The 12,898-nt window shown below is 33.8% G+C and overlaps 2 protein-coding genes across 3 annotated transcripts in view; one reads left to right on the top strand and one right to left on the bottom strand.

The window, feature by feature from the left end:
- Positions 1 to 12,898, bottom strand: part of LOC306642234 (uncharacterized protein) — a gene marked incomplete at its 5' end in the record, with an annotated part of 157,587 nt that overhangs the window by 67,107 nt on the left and 77,582 nt on the right. The gene's annotated exons all lie outside the window — the stretch shown is intronic.
- Positions 1 to 12,898, top strand: part of GOLPH3L (golgi phosphoprotein 3 like) — a 39,539-nt gene that overhangs the window by 3,015 nt on the left and 23,626 nt on the right. The window lies entirely within an intron of this gene.

Here is a 12,898-nt window from a genome sequence, read left to right as displayed (position 1 = left end):
TTAAAATAAGAAAGAGAACCCACACATTCTTCTTTTGTTGGGGGGGACCTCCCTACACATCCCTTTTTTGTATGGGGCAGTTTACCACTGGAGCCTTCTAGGTGTCTGGGATTACTGGTGTGTGCTACCATGCCCTGGCTGAAATCTTTTTGAACTCTGGGGAGAAAAATTTCTAAATGAAAAGACAAGGAACATGTGTGATTAGATATCTTACAAAAATAAGTGACTAGTAGGTTTTTTTTTATAGTGGAAGTATTTTTCATTCTCTTCTGTGGATCTTTAGAAGTTAAGTCAACAATTGAAGAAATTTAAAAAAATAATTTTCCTGGCTTTTATTCTAGTACCGACCTCCATTTGTAATTTAACTTTTTACCATGTTTTCCTTACTATGTTTTCCCATCACTCTTCCCTCATGAAGAAGCATTTGGTGTAATATTTTAAACATTTTTTTCCTTTCCACGAAAATTTTGAGTAAATACCATAAATATGGGTGTATTTATTATTGACCTCACTTTTGAAAATTTTTAAAAAATTAAAATGTTACTTTACATAGAAAAATACTAAATTTGGCTTCAATAATTGTTCTTAACTAGAAAATGCTGCATACGTCTAGTAACATCTCTTTTTTACATTTCTTTCTCTTTTTTAATTTTTCTTTTAGTTGTCAATGAACCTTTATTTTATTTATTTATATGTGGTACTGAGAATCAAACCAGTGCCCCACACATGCTAGGCAAGTGCCTTACAACTGAGCCACAACCCCAGCCCTTACATTTATTTCTTTTTTAAAAAAACTGTACTTGTTTTTTTGTATATACATGACAGTAGAGTATATTTTGAGATGTTTACGTTTATTTCTTGACTTGGGAATACCCTTGTTTCTTAGACTTTATACTTATTATTGACCATAGCGATTATTTAACATATTGGTGATTTATTATACAAAATGGGAAGATAATAATTAACCACTATTTAAATGCCTCTAATTTTATTTATTTATTTATTTTATTATTATTATTATTTTTTTTTTTGCAGTACTGGGGATCAAACTCAGGGCCTTGTTCTTGCAAGGCAAGCACTCTACCAGCTGAGCTATCTTTGTAGACAGTTGAAAAAATTTTAGCTTGCAGTTGGCTTAGCAAGACTAAGAGATGATAATTTTTTTTTTTTTTTTTTTTGGCACTGAGGAGTGAACCTAGGGTTGCTTTACCACTGAGCCACATCCCCAACCCTTTTTATGTTTATTTCAAGATAGGATCTCGCTAAGCTGTTTAGGACCTCATTAATTTCCTGAGACTGATCTCGAACTTGTGATCATCCTCTCTCAGTCCTTTGAGTTACTGGGTTTAGAGATGTGCACCACCACATCCAACAGAGGTGATAAACACTTAAGTATAAATGAATAAGAGAGGTCAAACCTGATTTGTTTAAGTAGTACTAGTTACAATGCTGGTTGTATAACTATATCTTTAGATATATTAAATTGATTTCCAATTTAGTTATTTTCTACTCATCTCCCAAACTATTAGTCTATTTGCTTAATTAATATTTAATGTAATTGAAGATACCCATTATGTGCTTATCATTATTCAAAATACTAAAGTAAAGCTGGGGGTGGTAGCTGGGGGTATGAATAAAATAAAGGTCTATCAACACCTACAAAAATATTTAAAAAATATATATATATATAATATAATATAAGGTCCTTGACCACAAGAAACTTGCTTCTAGCTAGAAATACAAAAGGTACATATTTTTAAAAATAGGTAACTTAAAAGTCCATCAACAGTAGAATGGATAGAAATAAACAATACTGGGACTTGAACCCAGGACCTCACACATGCTGGATAGGCACTTTACCACTGAGCTACATCCTCAGCCCTTTTTTTTTTTTTTTTTTTTTTAACGAATTTAACCTTTATTTTGTTTATTTTTATGTGGTGCTAAAGATTGAACACAGTGCCTCACCCGTGCTGGTCAAATGCTTTACCACTGAGCTACAACCCCAGCCCTCCTTAACTCTTTTTAATTCTTATTTTGACACACTAGGTTGCTGAGGCTGGCCTTGTGATTCTCCTGCCTCAGCCTCCTGAGTAGTTGGAAGTACAGATGTATACCACTGCACTGACCTATAAATATGTTTTCCATACAGAATGAAAGTGAACATTGTTACACAATATCTGTATTTCTCACACAATGTTCAGTAAAGGAAATCAGACATAAAAGAATACTTAGTGAATAATTCCATTTATATGAAATTCAAAAAACTATGTTTGGTATTATATGTTTAGGTTGTAGAACTACAAAGAAAAGCAAGGAAAGGATTAATATAGTTGTTAGGATAGCTGTTACTTTTGTGTAGGGAATGGGAGAGGAAAAGGTTGTTAGAGATTAGATAGGAGCATTGGGGGGTGCTTAGATTGTGGCTCAGTGGTAGGTAGATCACTTGCCTCACATGTGTGAGGAACTGGGTTTGATTCTCAGCACTGCATGTAAAAAAACAACTAAAAAAAAGAAAGGAGCATGAGAAGAATTTCCTTATACTAATAGTTTTTTGTTTCTGAACCTATAGTTAGTTGCATAGTCCTTCACTTAAATATACTTTGAAAACTCTAACCTTTCAGGCATATTTAAAATTAGGTGTTATCATGGTTTAATTACTGGCCTCAACTGAGAAAATTTAATACCAGCCTGACTGAAATAAAATAGATTTATTTCCTGTTGAAATCAGGAACCTATTTATCATTGTTGCTTTTGGTAAGAGGTATTTTGTTTTTTTGGGTATCTTTCTCCCCCGTCCCCTGCTTTACCAGTGAGTGCATCCCCAGCCCTTTATTTTTATTTTTTATTTTGAGACAGGGTCTTGCTAAGTTTTGGTGAGAGTTTTAATACAAATGTTATCGCCTCATGAACAATGAATATTTTAAATATGTAACTCATGTAACTACCAGTAGAACAGTCTCCTCTTGTGCCTTCTTCCTTCCCTAATCACATGTTGCCCACCTCCCTGTAGTTTTAATGTATGTACTTAGTTTTGCTTATTTTTAAACTTATATTATTAGGTTAATAATATATATTCTTTCAGTCAGTATGTTTGCAAGACTCACCCATATTGTAGTACACAGTTTAATCTGGTTCACTGTGATGCAGTGTTTCATTATATTAATATAATTCTATTCATTTATTCTATGACTTAATGGACACTTAGGAATCCATTATGAACACTACTGTTAATAATATCCTTGGGCTTGTCAGTTACATTTTTTCAAACAATGCCACTACTCATATATAGAAAAAAATGATAAATCAGACTGAATAAAACTTTTAATTATAAAGTATGTTAATGCTGTGTTTTTTCAAGCTACTGATGATCCTCTATCAGCTATAATTCATCATCATTTATTAGCAATGGGAGATTAGAAATAAAAGCTTTTTTAAACTGGTAAAAAAATTTCAGTGAAGCAAAAAGTTCTAAAAGTTACAATAAGTCAGTATAGTTCTCACTTATTGCCTATAGATGAAGAAATTGCTCCTCTTAAATTGAGTTAGTCCTAATGCATTTTATTAAAATTAAAGGATTAAAAGTCTAATTTAGGTTGCTACCTGGTTTTACCTTTTTAGTTTCCTGATTTCATGATATGAATAATAAATCTTGTAAGTAATTATTGCCATTGTAACTGGGCAAATGTACCAGAAGGACTCGTTTGTCAGGTTTTTTTATTTAACTTTTCAACTGTTGAAAAACAAAAAGAACATTTGTATTGTTTTTTATTTTATCCTGACATATAACTGCAAAGAATGATTTACTATTGTACAAAAGAAAATAAATTGGGAGACCTAAATCCTATTTTGACAATAGAAAAACTTAATTTAAGCTATAGAATTAAGAACCTCTCCCTGTTCTTCCCAATTCCAAGATGTATGATGTTCTAAAATATCTGATACTGATTATCAAGACAAAGCCACCCACTTAAATTTGGGCTTTGACCGTAACTCCTGAGCCTTTAAACTTAACTGAGAGCCTTTTCATCTCTTTTGTCTCCTTATTCATATTTTATATTTGTATAACTTAGAGTTTTTAAAACATTTTGTACCATTTGGGCTTGATCACCAGCACCAATAGATAGATAGATAGATAGATAGATAGATAGATAGATAGATAGATAGATAGATAGATAGATAGATAAGAAAGACTGGGAATATATCTCTCTGGTAAGATGCCCCTACATTCAACCCCCAGTACGGAAGAAAGGGAAAAGAGGGCTAGGGCTGTAGCTCAGTGGTAGAGCGCGGTTGCCTAGCACATGTGAGGCACTGGGTTCAATTCTCAGCACCACATAAAAATAAATAAAAGAAAGGTCCATCAACAACTAAAAAAATTTTTTTAAAAAGGGAGAAGAAAAGAAAGTAGGTAGAAAGGAAGGGGGAGAAGTGGGGGAAAGCATCATTGTAACAATTCTGAATGATTTTTTTTTTTTTTTTAGTTTTATTTTTACATCAAATATTCCATACTGTTACTTTGGATATTAAGAAGGAAATACGAAATTTCTATATATTATTTTTCTTCTTTCTTCAGACAAGATATTCTAATCATAAAGGGCAACAGGACAAGTAAGAAAGAAGTTTAACACAATTTGCAAAAGGAAAAATGTTTAAAGGCAGTAAACAGTACTTAAATTATAACTATATCTTTAGATGGACTAGTATAGAAATAAGTCTTTTTTTAATAACTTCATTTTATTTATTTATTTTTTATGTGGTGCTGAGGATCAAACCCAGTGCTTCACATACACTACACAGGCACTTTTACCACTAAGCCACAACCCTAGCCCCAGTCATTCATTTTTATCTTCAGTTCACTTTTAGCCATAAATTAGAGCTCATGACATATATTCTCCTTATGGAGTGAGGAGGAAACTAAAAAAAGATAAATATGGATAGATAGGTATCTCTGTCTCTCTTTTTAAGTGATGCTGAGGATTGAACCCAGGGCCATAGGTCTTATATATACTAGGCAAATGCTGTACCACTGAACTATATCCCCAATCCTTTTTTCCTCCATCTTAAGCTTAAGACCAAATGAATAAACTGTCCTCTTCTAGGTTTCTCGGTGGGAGTATGATTATATTACTTGGTTAGGTCTGAATGCCACAGGTTGGTGGCTTAAACAATAGAAAGTAATTTTCTTACAATTCTGGAGGTTAGAAGTCTGAGATAAGGATGACAGTTTGGTTTCTTTTGAAGCTCCTCTCCTTGCCTTATAGACTTTTAGCCCTGCATGCATGCATCCCTGATCTTTCTGTGTACAAACTTCTGCCCTTATAAGGACACTAGTCATATTGGATTAGGGTCCATTTTAATAACTTCATTTTAATTTAAACACCTTTTTTTTTTTTTTTTCCAAGTACCAGGGATTGAATCCAGGGGCCTTACCACTGAGCCACATCCCCAGCCCTGTTTATATTTTTTTATTTTCTAGTTTTCTTATAGACAATGATTAAAAGCATAGGCTTTGGAATCAAACATATTTATCTTCAAATCCCATTTACCAGCTGTATCTCTTGGTCTCACTTTCCACATTTTAAAAATTTATTCTTTCTTTTTTTTTTTTTAAGTTTTATTGGTCCATCATAATTATACACAACAATGGGATTCATTGTTCCATATTCATACATGCACACAATATAACAGTATAATTATTTTGGTGGTGGATTTGTAAATTAGTACAGTAATCCCACTAACAATGTAATTATACTATTATATTGTAGGCATGTATAATTTGGATAATTTCATTCCCCAGCACCTCTCCTCTCCTGCTCCCCTCCACTCCACCTGTCTCATTTCTACTTTCATTAGCTCTCCCTCTTTTTTCCTCTCTAGCTTCCACATGTGAGAGAAAACATACAACCTTTGACTTTCATCATGGTGTTCTTCAGTTCTATCCTTTTGCCAGCAGTTGGCATGATTTCATCTTTATGCTTAAATAAAACTCTTATTAAGTATAAATACCAAATTTTCTTTATCCATTCATCTGTTGATGGACATCTAGGCTGGTTCCATAATTTTGCTGTAGTGAATGTGCTGCTATAAACATGGTTATACATGTATCACTATATTATGCACACTAATTCTTTAGGATGAATACTGAAGAGTGTTTTTTAGTTGGGTCATATGGTGGTTTTGTGGAACATCCATACCCATTTTCACTAATTGTACTAATTAGTTATACTAATTCACAATCCCACTATCAGTGTAAAAATGTCCCTTTTTCCCTGCATCCTCTACAGCATTTATTATTATTTGTTTTCTTGATGGCTGTCTTTCTAACTGGAGTGAGATGAAATCTCAGTGTAGTTCTGATTTGCATTTCCCTAGTTGCTAAAGACATTGGATTTTTTAAAATATATTTTTCAGCCATTTTCATTTATTCTTTTGAGAAGTGTCTGTTTAGTTCATTTGCTTATTAATTGATTGGGTGACTTGCTTTTTTTGGTGGTAAATTTTTGAGTTCTTTATATATTCTGGATATTAATCCTCTGTCAGAAGAGTAGCTAACAAAGCTTTTCTCCCATTCTATAGGATAAAGCTTTTCTCCCATTCTATAGGATCTTTCTTCACATTCTTGTTTCCTTTGCTGTGCAGAAGCTTTTTTTATTTAATGCCATACCTTGTATTAATTCTTGGTATTATTTAAGCTTTAGAAGTTTTTTTTTTTTTTTTTTTTTTTTTTTACTAATTATAAAAGAATATTTTATTTTATTTTATTTTATTTTTTATTGTAAACAAATGGGATACATGTTGTTTCTCTGTTTGTACATGGCATAAAGGCATACCATTTGTGTAATCATAAATTTACATAGAGCAATGTTGTTTGATTCATTCTGTTATTTTTTCCCTTCCCCCCACCCCTCCCACTCCTCTTTACCCTCTATACAGTAGTTCCTTCCTCCATACTTGCCCCCCTCCCTAACCCTAACTCTAACCCTTCCCTCCCCCCCATTATGTGTCATCCTCCACTTATCAGCGATATCATTCATCCTTTGGCTTTTTGAGATCGGCCTATCTCACTTAGCATGATATTCTCCAATTTCATCCATTTGCCTGCAAATGTCATAATTTTATCATTCTTTATGGCTGAGTAATATTCCATTGTATATATATACCACAGTTTCTTTATCCACTCATCAATTGAAGGGCATCTAGGTTGGTTCCACAGTCTGGCTATTGTGAATTGAGCAGCTATGAACATTGATGTGGCTGTATTTCTGTAGTATGCAGATTTTAAGTCCTTTGGGTATAGGCCAAGGAGTGGGATAGCTGGGTCAAATGGTGGTTCCATTCCAAGTTTTCTAAGGAATCTCCACACTGCTTTCCATAGTGGCTGCACTAATTTGCAGCCCCACCAGCAGTGTATGAGTGTACCTTTCTCCCCACATCCTCGCCAACACCTGTTGTTGCTCGTATTCTTGATAATCGCCATTCTAATTGGGGCTTTAGAAGTTTTATTGAAGTCATTGCCTGCACCTATATGTTGGAGTGTTGGCCCTATGTTTTTTTGCAGCAGTGGCAAAGTTACTGGTCTTAATTCCTAAGTCTTTGACCCATTTGAGTTGACATTTGTGAAAGGTAAGAGGTAGAGATCTAGTTTCATTCTTCTATATGTAGATATTCAGTTTTCCCAGCACAGTTGATTAAAAGGTCTGTCTTTTCTCCAACATATATTTTTGTGTTTTTTTTTCTTGTACTGGGGATTGAACCCAGGGGCACCTAACCACTGAGCCACATCCCCAGCCCTTTTTTGTATTTTAAGTAGAGACAGGGTCTCACTGAGTTGCTTAGCACCTCACTAAGTTGCAGAGTCTGACTTTGAACTCTAAATCCTCCTGCCTCAGTCTCCCAGGTCACTGGGATTACAGGCATGTGCTACTGTACCCAGCTCTAGCAAATATTTGTAGTAAGGATCAGATGACTGTATCTGTGTGGGTTTGCTCTCTATCTTCTATTATATTGGTTTATGTGTCTGTTTTTATGCCAGTACCATGCAGATTTTTATTGTTGTTTTGTTTTTTGTTTATTTTTTGGTACTAGTATTGAAACCTGGGGCACTTAACCACTGAACCACATCCCCAGTCCTTTTTTTTTTTTTTTTTTAATAGTTATCAATGGACCTTTATTTTGTTTATTTACATGTGGTTCTGAGAATCAAACCCAGCGCCTCACACATGCTAGGCAAAAGCGCTCTACAACTGAGCCACAACTCCAGCCCCCTTTCTGTTTTTTGAGACAGAATCTCACTAATTTGCTTTGGGCCTCACTGAGTTGCTGAGACTGGCCTTGAACTTATGATCCTCCTGTCTCAGCCTCCTGAGCTGCTGGGATTACAGGGCATGTGTTACTGCGCCTGGCACCATGCAGCTTTTGTTACTATAGCTCAGTAATTAATTTGAAGCAGAATTATGATGCCTCTAGCATTGCTATTTGACTTTGATTTGCTTTCGCTATCTTCCAAATGAATTTTAGGACTATTTTTCTTCTTTTTTTGTAATTCTGTGAAGAATGTCATTGGTATATTGATGGGGATTGCACTGAATCTGTACATTGTAAATATCGCCCTCTAACAATATTAATTATGCCTGTCCATGAACATAAGAGGTTTTCCCATCTTCTAATGTATTCTTCTTTCTTTTTTCAGTGTTCTATAATTTCTTTTTATTTATTTATTTATTTTTTTGGTTGTATATAGACACAATACCTTTATTTTATTTGTTAATTTTTATGCGGTGCTGAAGATTGAACCCAGTGCTTCATACATGCTAGACGAGTGCTTTACCATTGAGCTTTGACCCTAGGCCCAGTGTCCTATAATTTCATAGTAGAGGTCTTTCACCTTCATAGTTAGAAAAGCATAGTTTCACCTCCTATGCTTTTTTTTTCCTCCCCTGATTTCTTTTTCAGCAAATTCGTTATTGGTGTATAAGAAAGCTATTGATTTTTATATGTCGTTTTATGTCCTGTAAAACTTTATTCCTATTTAATAGAGATAATATTGATTTTATAATGCTATTGTAAGAATTAAATTAACTAATTATATAGAATTTTAAGCTCAGAATCTGTAAATATAAATGGCCAATATATAGTAACTTATTATTATTTCGTTGTCATTGAAACTCAAGCTTAGCTCTCAAATGGTAATTTTCTTATGGTCAAAGAGACCTTAGTTAGGGAGCTATGGTTGTAGCTCAGTGGTAGAGCGCTTGCCTAGCATGTGTGAAGCACTGGATTCAATCTTCAGCACCCACATAAAATAAATAAATAAAATAAAGATATTTAAAAAGAGAGGGTGAAAGCTGGGCACTATGGTGCAAGCCTGTAATCCCAGTGGCTCAGGAAGCTGAGGCAGGAAGATCATGAGTTTAGAGCCAGCCTCAGCAACTTAGCAAGGCATGCTAAGGAACTCAGACTGTGTCTGTAAATAAAATACAAAATAGGACTGGGGATGTGGCTTAGTGGTCAAGTGCCCCTGAGTTCAATCCCTGGTTTACCCACCCCCGCCAGAGAGAGAGAGAGAGAGAGTCCTTAGTTGGATGCTGAGCATAAATAGCCTCTTACATTCTTTAAAATAAACATTGTAGGTTAACCTTAAGTCTTTTCTTTTCTTTTTTTTTTTTTTTTTTTTTTTAGTTGTATGTGGACACAATGCCTTTTTTATCTTTATGTGGTGCTAAGGATTGAGCCCAGTGTCTCACATGTACTAGGCAAGCACTCTACCATATAACCCAGCCCAGCCATGTCTTTAAAACAGTAGTTTCCAATTTGCTAGACCTAAAAATGGTCACTTGAATCAGCTCTTAAAATTGAGCAACCAATAGACTGACTAGTATCAGAACACAACAGCCCTGAAAAATCTATTTTCTGGAAGGGAGCTTATAATTTACATTCTTAGTATTCTTTGATTTTTATGTTTCAGTTCACATAGAATGAAAAAATATATAAATAAGATGATTCACAGTTTTCTTACTTGAATGGTATACTGTACCTCAAAAGAACTAATTTACTTCAGGATATAATATGGGAGATAGAAACCCAGTATCTGAATTAATTGTAAGTGACAGAAAATTCAGATGAATTACTGAGGTATAAAGGAAGGAAACTAGTTCATTTTGCTGCCTTTTTTTTTTTTTTTTTTTTTTAAATAGGCCTTTTCTTTCACATGGGAAGAAAAGAAGAAAACACACACACAAAAATAATTAACTAAAAAAACTTTTGCTCAAGGAAAATGTATTTTGCTTTTATATATAACTATTCAGATTCTGGTAACAAGTCCAGATTTGGAAATATATGACAGGATTCTTGCACTCTTAGTTTTGCACTCTTTTCCATTTGATTCCTCCTTTCCATTCCTGCTTTTGCTTCTTTAATTTAGTTAACTTTAACTTGTTGCTGAAGTATATTATTGAAACTCCCTACTTTCTCCAGATTTTGCTTCCCTTTGTCTCTGCAAAATAAATGATTTTTGTGGAGTCTCTTCAGCGAAAGGAAAAAAAATATGTATTTTTTCCTAATGCTGGGGACTGAATCAAGGGCCTAGGGCATGCTACAAAGGCATTCCGCCACTGAGCTACATCCTCAGCCCATTTTATTTTATTTTGAGGATCTTGCTTGTTTACCCAGACTGGCCTTGAACTGGCAATCCTCCTGCTTCAGTCTCTGAGTATCAGGGATTACATGTGTGCAGCACTATACGAATAAAAAAATCATGTTTTTTAATGTAGCAAACTAATTTTTTTAATGGTACTGGTGATTGAGCCCAGAGACACTTAACCACTGAACCACATCCCCAGCCCTTTTTATTTTTAATTTTGAGACAGGGTCTCACTAAATTGCTTAGGGCCTTACTAAGTTGCTGAGGCTGGCCTGGAACTTGTGATCCTCTTGTCTCAGGCTCCCTCACCATTGGGATTATAAGTATTTGCCACTGCACCTGGCTTTTTATCCCCTTTTTACCCCAAGCAACCAACTTTATGATCGTGTGTTCAGTTGTTCTAAGGTGTGTCTTCAAGGAAGTTCGAATAAGGAAGAACACTTTGAATGCTTGACTGAACAGGCATTCAGTATAAAATGTTGACTGACACAATTCATAGAACTTTCATTTCCTGACATTGTACAAGAGGAATATGATATTATTACACATTTAAATATGTATAATCTTTGAACAAAAAAATTTCTCTTAGGAATTTATTCAATCGAAGTACACACAGTATTTTTTATAGAATTTTTTTATAATAGCAAAGAACTATCAGTAACTTAAATATACATAAACAGGAGCTTAGGTAGCTAAATTATAGTGCATCTAAAATATAGTGCATTTGTATTTACTGATGTGAAATACATGTAATATAGTACAAATATAATGCACTAATGAAAAATGTGGGGAAAAATATGAAGTAAAAATAAGAGAAAGATATGCAAAATAATGGGTAAGTGAAAAATATTGTCACTCAGTGTAATCACATATCTCTTTTGGTACTGGCGATTTAATCAAGGGCATTTTACCACTGAGCTACATCCCAGTTTGTTTTTGTTGTTGTTGTTTTATTTTGTTTTGCTTGAGTAACTCATGACTTGCTGAGTCTGACCTTCACTTGTGATCCTCCTGCCTCAGCCTCCTGAGTTGCTGGGATTACAGCTGTGTGCCACCAAACCCATCATGTGTAATCTCATTTCTACATATAATCTGAATGAATAAAAATATATAATAGAATATGTATATAAAAATCTAGGAAAAATAAACTATTTATAGTAGTTATCTGGAGGACATAAGATTCCAGGAGCTTTCACTTTATAAATTATACATTCTCTAATATGATCTTTTTTTCTGTTTTATATAGTCATATTTTTTAAATCAGGACAGAACAAAATCCATTATCCAAAGATATCATTCTATCAATCTTCCAAGATCCTCTATTGCTCATGAGATAATGTGCAATTCTGTTTTCTGTAGGTCCTAAAATATACTTTTTCCTCATGTATATAACTTCTGATAATGAAATTTAGTGACTGAAAGGTAAATATTTGTATGTATGTACTAGGACTTCTTGCTGAGATATAACAAACTATTGGCCCTTTAACAGACTCCTTAATTGCCCTTAATTGAATCTAAATAGATTTTAAATCATTTAAATAGTTGTAGGGAGATAGCCCTGGACAATGTATAACAATGAAAATTCCTTCTTCTAAGTAACAGATTGTAAGAAAGAAATTGATAAAAACTACTACTGTTTTGGGTGCCTGAAAATAGTTTGAGAATTCATAAGCTAGACACATAAAGAATAAAAAGGACCCTAGAAAAATAAATAACTCTTTATCTTCCATTATTTCCAGGCTATTCTACACCTGAATTCGTATCATTAATCTGTTCTAAGATGTTACCTTAGATGACAATGTCATAGTCTCTATTGGTCATCTGTAGCCATAGTACATGGGAACATTACTAATCATGTATTGTCATCTCTTTCTTTCTTAGTGATTATTTTTTTCTAAATTCTGTCTCTTAAATTTGTACAGTTATTTGTTTTATAATTATTTTTTGAACTCTACATGTGTTGTTATACTTCTTTCTTTTATTGACTATTACTCAACAAAAAGAAGTTTGAAAATTCATTTGAAGAGTTTTACATGTTTTAAGATGCTGTGATGGCAAAGGGATAATATTCAAAATCATAGTTTCTACATCCTGGTCTTCACTGCTTCTTTATTTACAGTTCTGTTGACAATCTGACATCACTATCACTGAAACAGAAGTTTTATGTGTCAGGAAAAAATGAAAAAACAATTTCCTCCAAATGTTTTAATACTGACTGAAATGTTTGCACACCTGTGGAAATTTGTAGTTACCCAG

Source organism: Sciurus vulgaris (assembly GCF_902686455.1).
Source record: "Sciurus vulgaris genome assembly, chromosome: 1".
Lineage (NCBI taxonomy): Eukaryota > Metazoa > Chordata > Mammalia > Rodentia > Sciuridae > Sciurus > Sciurus vulgaris.
This window is presented reverse-complemented; position numbering and strand designations above follow the sequence as displayed.